Source organism: Ambystoma mexicanum, chromosome 4q (assembly GCF_040938575.1).
Source record: "Ambystoma mexicanum isolate Mex_15411 chromosome 4q, UKY_AmexF1_1, whole genome shotgun sequence".
NCBI lineage: Eukaryota > Metazoa > Chordata > Amphibia > Caudata > Ambystomatidae > Ambystoma > Ambystoma mexicanum.
In genome coordinates, this window is record NC_090928.1 from 926892816 (window position 1) to 926901802 (window position 8987).

Sequence of the window (8987 nt, forward strand, 5' to 3'; positions counted from 1 at the left end):
GTCTGGGGGGTGTAACCCTGATCTTCCCTGAGTGATTTCCTGCCTCTATCATTCGAACGCAGACATACTCCTCTTTTGAATGCGTTGTCTGCAGGATTTCTCTCTCTCCTGGCCACTCTCTTACTGTGGCTACTATCTATCGGCCACCTGGTCAGATCACCTCATTTCTCTCTGTGTGGGCGGACCTCCCCTCCTCCCTCCAGGCCTCACCCTTCTTGATGACCTCAATATACATCTTGACTCTCTCTGTTCCTCCTCTGTACTCTTCTGGGACCTCTATGATTCCCTCTCCTTTTCTATCCACGCCTCTGGCGCAACTCAATCTGCAGGGCACATGCTCAATGTTTTGATCTCCTCTGACCTCCTCCTCTCCACCCCTCTGACCACTAGACTCTCCTGGAGTGATCACTCCATCCTCTCCTCCCATCTCTCCCTCTCTACCCCCCAAGCCAAACCAACCCCAACACTGCCACCTACCTTCTCGGACATCCGGCCCATGAAGTGTGTGTCAGTTGAGGATTTTGCCGCCACCTTCTCTCCGCACTACCACCTCTGGCTGACTCACATCCTGACACAGCCCTTTCCATGCTCTACTCTTCTATCTCCGATTCTCTTGATGCACTTGCCCCTGTCATGAGGATCCATTTGAAGCACAAAGCCAAGTGCAATTCTTGGTATGACTCTGACCTAGATACCCTTAAACGTAAGTACAGGGTGGCAAAGAGGAACTGGGGGGCTTTTTGTTCATCCTCTGACAAACTTGCCTGCTGCCTTTCCAAAGGCAATACCGACTCTGTCCATACTAAGAAGAGAGCCCACATCCAAGTCTGTGTCTCTGCCGCACCTAACAACTTGGCCGAAGTCTTCAAAATCTGCAAGGAGCTGGCCAGCCCTGCTGCAGTCGCTACGTATCCTGTCACCTCCCAGGCCCTGCATGGCCCTTGCCTCTCACTCCATCTCTAAAACCCAGGATATCCTGTCCACCCTCTCATCCCTTCCCCCTCGTCTCCCTTCTCCTTCTGTGAACTCTGGCCCTCCTGCAGCTGCCCCACCCTCTTTCTTGTCCTTTCCTCTTTTCTCCACTGACAAGGTTTTCTAGACAAGTCTGATCTATGAAAGTCTCGTCAAAACAGGTTCTTACCTGTTCCTCCAAAACCATCAAGGACCACAATGACACCCTTGCTCCTGCCCTGGATGATTTCTGAAACTTCCCCTTTGCCTCGGGAGCCTTCCCCTCCCCTCTGAAGCGCTCTCTTGTGCACCCTCTTCTCCAGAAACCCACAGCTGACCCTTCTTGCCCGGCAAACTACTGCCCGATCTCCATTATTCCTTTCCTGTGCAAACTGTGGAAAAACTGGCCATCTTTCAGCTTAACCTTCATTCTGATTCTGTCTCCACAACATTAAGTCTGGCCTTAGAGCTGCCAGAAGCACAGAAACTTCTCTCCTAAACATCCGTGAAGATCTGCTCTCCAACCTTGACTCAAACATCCCCTCTGTCCTCATCCTACTTGATCTCTCCTCTGCCTTCGACACGGTCAACCTATCCTGCTCGACCGTCCCTGTGACAACCTGGCTATCACTGATCAGGCGCTGGCCTGGCTGACCTCTTTCCTCTCTGATCAACTCTCCCAGGTCCGAATTGGGTCCTTCCTTTCCTCCATCTCCCTCTCTACCTCCGGTGTTCCCCAGGGGACTAACCTCTCACCCTGGCTTTTCAAGCAATACCTGGCAACTCTTGCCCATCGCATTGGCGTTTTCTGCTCCAATTTTCAATGCTATGCCGATGACACTCAACTCATTTTCAGGCTTCCCTCTGCCACCTCCTCTCCTTCTCTCATCTCTGATTGCCTGTCTGCTATTCAACGATCTCTGCCTGAATACCAGCAAGACGGAGATCCTCCTCATCAGCACACCTTCACCGTCCTTTACTGGCACTCTCTGGCTGGCTGGCCTCCCTCCGCCAACCTTCACCTGCGAGGCTAAGAACTTCAGGGTCATCTTCGACTCAACACTTTCCTTTTCTGTCCACATCTCTGATGTCTCAAAAAAGTCAAACTTCCAATTGCACCTTCTCATAGGTATTCTGCCTTTCCTCTCCTCCCCCAGAAGCTCGCTGTCTCTCGAGCCCTGGTTCTCTCTAGGTTGGATTATTTCAACAGCTTCTTTCTAAATCGACCTGCTTCTACTCTCTGCCCTTTGCTACTCATCCAGAACAGGACTGCGAGGCTTGACCTTGACCTCAAACCATGGGATTGTATCTCTCCAGCCCTGAAATCTCTTAATTGGCTCCTAGTGGCTGCAAGGATTAAATTCAAGACCCTTTGCATTGTCTACAAGGCTTTCTGGGGCTGGGTCCAAAACTCCTTCAACTCTCCCTCCGTAAATATCTTCCCTCTTGAGCTCTTCGCTCCTCCACCTCCCACAGGGTACGTCGCTTCTCAAAGAAACGAGCTGGGGCAGATCTCTGTCTTCAGCTGGGGCCTCCCACTGGAAAAGCCTCCCTGCCACTCTGAAACTTGAGAAGAGCCATCTCTGGTTCCGGAAGCACCTCAATACCTTCCTCTTTGCTTGTGCCTTTGCTCCTCCTCTCCCCTGCTGATCTGCTCTGCTTCTGCATTGTGCACCTGGTTACCCTCTGATTTCGGGCCCAGGTACTTGCTTACCCTGCCACACACTCGCACTGCCTCCTGACAAGCCTTGACTCGGCTCTGTATCTGTAACCCTACAGCCCCCTCCCTTTTCTGCACTTATCAGACACCCCCTGTCTGTGCCTTAAACCTAGCACTTGCCACTTGCAGGCTGCACTACCACTGTTGTTTTTTTTCCTTTGCTCAGCACTTTCCACTTCTTCCCCCCATGCACTTTCCCCCTTCCCTCTCCCCTGCACTTAAGCATTCTCAATGTCACTGGGCCTAATAAGATCGTTGTTTTTATTCTCCCTTGTTCCCCTCCCTTGCCTCGTCGCGCTCTTAAACACTTGTGTATGAGCGTGATACAAATAAAATATCTATATCAATATCTTCACAGAAGTGCCACACTGAGATCCATGTGCTGCTACCAGCATGGCTGTCAGCACGACACTCTTGTGATGGGAGGGGACACCGCGCTGCCACCAGAGAGATCAGGGGAATTGTGAGGCCTTCTCTAATTTCCAGATTATATATGATATGATATGGCATTTAGAATGCGCCTATACACAAGTGTTTCAAGGTGCAACAAGGTAAGGGAGGGCAACAAAGGGAGGACAGACAATGGTCCTACTAGGCCAGGTGTCAATCAGATTGCGCAAGTGCGTGGGAAGGGGGCAGGGACAGTGCAGTATATGGGAATAGATACAGGTTACAGCCAGGAGGTCAGCAGAGCAGAGGAGGAGAAAAAGCAGAAGCAAAGAGAAAGATTTTGAGGTGCTTTCGGAACCGGAGATGGTTCTCCTCAGGTTTAAGGGAGGCAGGGAGGCTGTTTCAGAGGGACATCTACCACCAACTCGTTGCTTGGAGAAGCGACTGACCCTGAGGGAGTTGGAGGCGGATGAGCAGAGAGCTCGAGAAGGAAGATATTTATGGAGAGTTGAAGGTATTGAGGCCCCAGGCCCCAGAAGGCCTTGTGGACGATGCAGAGGGTTTTGAACTTAATCCTCGCAGCCACTGGGAGCCAGTGCAGAAATGTCAGTCCTGGAGAGATACAATACCTGGTCTTGAGGCCAAGGACAAGTCTCGCAGTCCTGTTCTGGATAAGTTGCAGAGGGCGGAGAGTAGAAGCAGGCAGACTTAGAAAGAAGCTGTTGCAATAGTCCAGCCTAGAGAGACCCAGAGCTCTGGAGACAGTGAGCTTCTGGGAGAAGGAGAGGAAAGGAAAAATACCTCTGAGTAAGTGCAGCTGGTAGTGTGACTTCTTAGAGACGTCAGAGTTGTGAGGGGAGAAAGAGTGTGTAGTTGAAGATGACCTAGAGGTTTTTAGCCTTGCAGGTGGGAGCAGGAAGAGGGCCAAGAGAGGCCGGATAGAGAGCTACAGGAAAGGAGGGAGCGGGTGTGCCGATGAGGAGAATCTCAGTCTTAATGGCATTAAGGCAGAGGTCATTGGCGGCACACCACTCCTGTTTAGCAGACAGACAGTCAGAGATGAGGGAAGGAGAGGAGGAGTCAGAGAGTAGCCTGAAAATTTGCTGGGTGTCATCCGCCTAGCACTGAAAGTTGGGGCAGAGAGCAGCGATGCTTTGGCCAAGGAGACCCAGGTATTGGTTGAAGAGCCAGGGAGAGAGGTTAGACCCCTGGGGGACGCCACAGGTAGAGAAAAAGATAGCGGAGAGGACCCAAGCTCGACCTGGGAGGGTCGGTCACAGAGGAAATAAGTCAGCCACGCCAGAGCCTGACCAGTGATACCCAGGTTATCACAGAGACGGTTGAGCAGGATGGCATGGTTGACAGTGTCAAAGGCAGACGAGACATCAAGCAGGATGAGGAAGCAAGGCGTGTTAGCATCAATGTTGGAGAGCAGGTCTTCACAGATGTTCAGAAGAGCAGTGTCTGTGCTTCTGGCAGCTCTGAATCCAGACTGATGATTATGAAGACAACCAACAGATTCAGTATGGAGATTAAGCTGGGAGATGGCCAGCTTCTCCTGGAGGTTGCTCAGGAAGGGAGTGACAGAGATTGGGCGTTAGTGAGCCGGACAGGAGGGGTCGGCAGAAGGTTTCTTAAGAAGAGGATGCACAAGGGAGTGCTTCAAGGGGGATGGGAAGACTCCAGTGGTGAAGGAGTGATTGCAGAAATCAGCCAGGGCAGGAGCCTGAGAGTCAATGTGGCCCTTGATAGTTTTGGAGGAAAAGGGGTGAACCTGTTTCGACAAGACTTTCATAGAACGGAATTGTCTATTAACCTCATCTGCGGAGAACAGGGGAAAGGCAGAGAAGGAGGGAGGAGTGGTGGCTGCAGAAGGGCCAGTGGAAGAACAGGGAGTAGGGGGGGAGAAGAGGAGAGTGAGGACAGAATGTCCTGCATTTTAGAGATGAAGTGCGAAGCCAGTGCCATGCAGAGGGCCTGGGAAGGGACGGGAGAGGTAGAGACTGCTGCAAGATTGGCCAATTCCTTGCAGATTTTAAAGAGTTTAGCCGAGTTGTTAGATGCGACAGAGACACGGGCTTGGATATGAGCTCTCTTCTTGGTTAGGACAGAGAGCCGGTATTGCCTTTGGAGCAGGCGACAGGCCAGTTTGTCAGAGGATGTACATGAAGCACGCCATTTCCTCTCGGCCACACTGCACTTGCGTTTTAGGGTGACGAGGTCTGAGTCGTACCAGGAGTGGCACTTGGCCTTGGGCTTCAGGCGGATTCTCATGACAAGGGCAAGGATATCAAGAGTATCAAATATAGCAGTGTGGAGCATGGAGAGGGCTGTGTCAGGGCGAGAGTCAGCCAAAGGGGGGTGGGGGTGAGTAGGTGGTGGCGATAGTCTCAACTGACACACGCTTCATGGGTCGGATGACCGAGAAGGTGGGTGGCAGTGATGGAGGTGGCTTGGCCTGAGGGGTAGGGAGGGTGAGGTGGGAGGAGAGGAGAAAGTGATCACTCCAGGAGAGAGGAGTGTAGAGAGGGACAGAGAGGGGAAGGTCTGAGGAGATCAGAATATCCAGAGTGTGCTCTGCAGAGTGAGCTGGGCCAGAGGGGACAATAGTGAATGAGAGAGAATCGCAGAGGTCGCGAAAGAGTCCAGAGGGAGGACAGGAGGCATCCAGGTGGATGTTGAAGTCTCCAAGAAGGAGGAGTTGAGTGGTTGAGGCCTGGAGTGAGGAGGAGAGGTCCGCCCACTTAGAGAGGAAGGAGGAGATCTGACCAGGTGGCCGATAGATAGTAGCCACAGTAGGGGAACGGCTAGGGGAGAGAGAGAGCCTACAGATGAGGCATTCAAAAGAGGAGTAAGCCTGCGTAGGAGTGACAGAGGCAGGGATCCATTCGGGGAAGATCAGAGCTACACCCCCTCCAGAGCAGTTGGACCTGGGCATGGAGAGGATCTTGTAGCCGTCAGGTAGGAGCGTGTCTAAGCTAGTGACAGAGCTGGCCATGAACCATGTCTCTGTGAGGTCAAGTTCTTCCAGAAGGTGGCAGATATCAGAGGAGTGTTCGACAGCGGAGCTAGAGTTTAGTGGCAATATGGAGCAGGTTGCCATCCTTGAAGGACTTCTGGGGAAGGGTACAGATCAGCGGTATGCCCTTCAGAGATGTAGAAGGAGCCCGAGAGGGGGCAGAGAGGGAAGGAGAAGGCAAGGTACCCAAGGAGGAGGCAGAAGGGGGAGGCGAGGTAGCCACGGAAAGGGGAGAGGGGACAGCAGGAGAGGAAAGGTAATTGATGAGGTGTGGGAAGCGCCTATCAGAGAGGTGACGGTTGGCCTGAGGGCCTTGGACCAAAACGGTCCCATTGGAGTAAACATTAGGATGACCTTGGAGGAATGGATGGAGGCCAGGAGGGCATCCAAATGGGTGCCACCATTAATGGGAGAAGAGGAGAAAAGAGAGAGCACAGAGACCATATGAAGGGCCATAGGTCTGGCGAAGGAATGAAAAAGAGGATGTCGGTGAGAGTTTCCTTGGAGGAGGCACTGGTGAAGGTGTCAGCGATAGGGAGGCCTGGATTGGAGACCAAGATGTCCTTTTTAAACTTCCTCCTACCAGATTTAGTGAGGAGAGCAGGATAGTCAATAGAGAAGCAGTTAGAAAAGATAGGAGAGACAGAGATCACCATAGAGTAGGTGAGAGAGGAGAGAGGTGGAAGGGAGAAGGAGAGATACTAGAGAAGGACACTCGAGTAGGCAGGAAAGACAGCGAGAGGCAAGCAAATTGAGAATAGAACAAGATGATGACACTCAGAAATTAAAGAGCTTACAAAATGCACAATTTATGATAGGAGAGAAGGCACACCTAACTTTGATAATCCTGAATAGAGAGAGAAATGCCTAGGTTTCACAATGCAATTGTTAATACTGAGACAGTGCATATTATAACAGGAGAAAAACAAATCTAAAATTGAGAATCCTGAATAGAGGGAGAAAGACCTAGGTTTAACAATGCAATTTTAAATAGTGAGACTGTGCATATTTTAACAGGATAAAAATACATCTAAATTTGGATTTTCAGAGCAATGCTGGCTTGTGTAGCTTGGACATTGGCTAAGGTAATTCATATAAAACATATAATTCATATAAAACCTCGCCGGTATGTCCATTGCCATCTTTTTTCTTAATCCTATGTGTATCTGGTTATGAATTCACCCTCTGCCTTAGTCTATCCATTCTTTATTATAATTTATGTATCTACACCTTATATCAACAGTTTTTCATTTCTTTGATAGATATTTCCTCTCCATTATGGAGTCAGAATTCTCCTTAGGTACCATTGTGGGACTACTATTTAGCACTCGAATTAACTAAATTAAGACTAAATATAATCTTTTCATATTTTACATATTTTTTCTTTAATTATATGCCTATCACGTAGAGAAGAGGGGGGCACCCCTATCTGGAACCTTTTCTTAGTCTATTCTACTTTTGTTTTTCTCTATACACTCCCATTATGGACGATTCCCTGACTCCACATACAGAGTCCTCTTTCTATTATGAGCAACACACACTATTTAACTGCCTTCTAAAATGGCACGGCATGTTTCCTTGGTTACAGTCGATGACGCCGTCCGTCAGTACAGACCTCACGGAAAGCAGCCCCCTGAAGCTACAGGTACGCACGTGCCTTTTCTATCACAAGGGACCCTCTACAAATTATGAGACTTTGAGCCACTTTCTATTTTTGGTTTCTAGCTTTGTGAAATTGAAGATACACCATCTCGCACTGAGTTAACAGTATTGAATATTCCTCTGAGAGTTCGGCTATTGCTGTCTTTACATCTGAATTGGACAGTTAACATGTAAGTGGGTTCTCCGCTTTACATTGTAGCTGTTCATACTCTATTTTTATATGGATTAGCATGGGATGGGATCCTTGATTAATTATTAGTTATATATTACAGTTATTTCACAGATTGAGTGAGCGGATCAGGCCTTAATTCACTCTCTTTAAACTGGAACTGCAAGATGACTAACTTCACCTTTTCACCATCATCCGGCGGAGTCTACCACCATTGATTACCTTAGAACGTATGCTCTGTATATATCACTCATTGGAATAGCGGATATAGGGGTCGATTCATGGAAATAATGCGCCGAAAATTCCCGCGCAGAGGTTCCAAAACGTGCGAATCGCAGTAAAAGTGCGAAAATCGCAGTGCAAGTGCGAAAATCTCAGGGAAACCAGCGCACATCGATTCATGGAAGCCCGTGCGCGAGAAAAACATTGGATGTGCGCTAAAAATGTGCGCCGCGCACGCCGGCGCACAGGTCATCCAACAGCGTGCACCACGGCCAATGCAAAATCGCACATAGCGCGGCGCACATCACAAAAGTAGGCAGAACACGGGGCGTAACACTCGGAATGGGGAACAACGCGTGAAAATATGGGCGTCACGGGGGAAGTACAGGAGGCAAGTGCGCGGAACGCCCACACGCTCGCCTACAACCCGTATTCATGGAATCGAATAGGGCAAACCAGCGCACGGTGAAAGACCCGCACAGGGCCAAACAAGTACGTCACAAGAAAGCAGGCGGTAGCACCCCTGCGACTGAAAAAAAATGTGCGCCAAAATGTGCGCTAACAAAAAGCACCCATATACAGCCATGATGAATGGGCCATACAGTGGCCCTCTAGGACAAATGAGGTGCAATGGGGCACCGACAAACACGGACACCCGCTGTGTGAAAAATAGTGTGTACGCGTGTTCCTGGGTGCGCGGGAAGTTCCACGCGCGATTGGCCTGGGAACGTGTACTTCGGGGTGCGTGGGAAGGTCCACACGCGATTGGCATGGGTACGTGTATTCCGAGGTGCGCGGGAAGAATCACATGCGATTTCAGCAGGGTACGTGTATTTCGGTGGTGCCGGGGAATG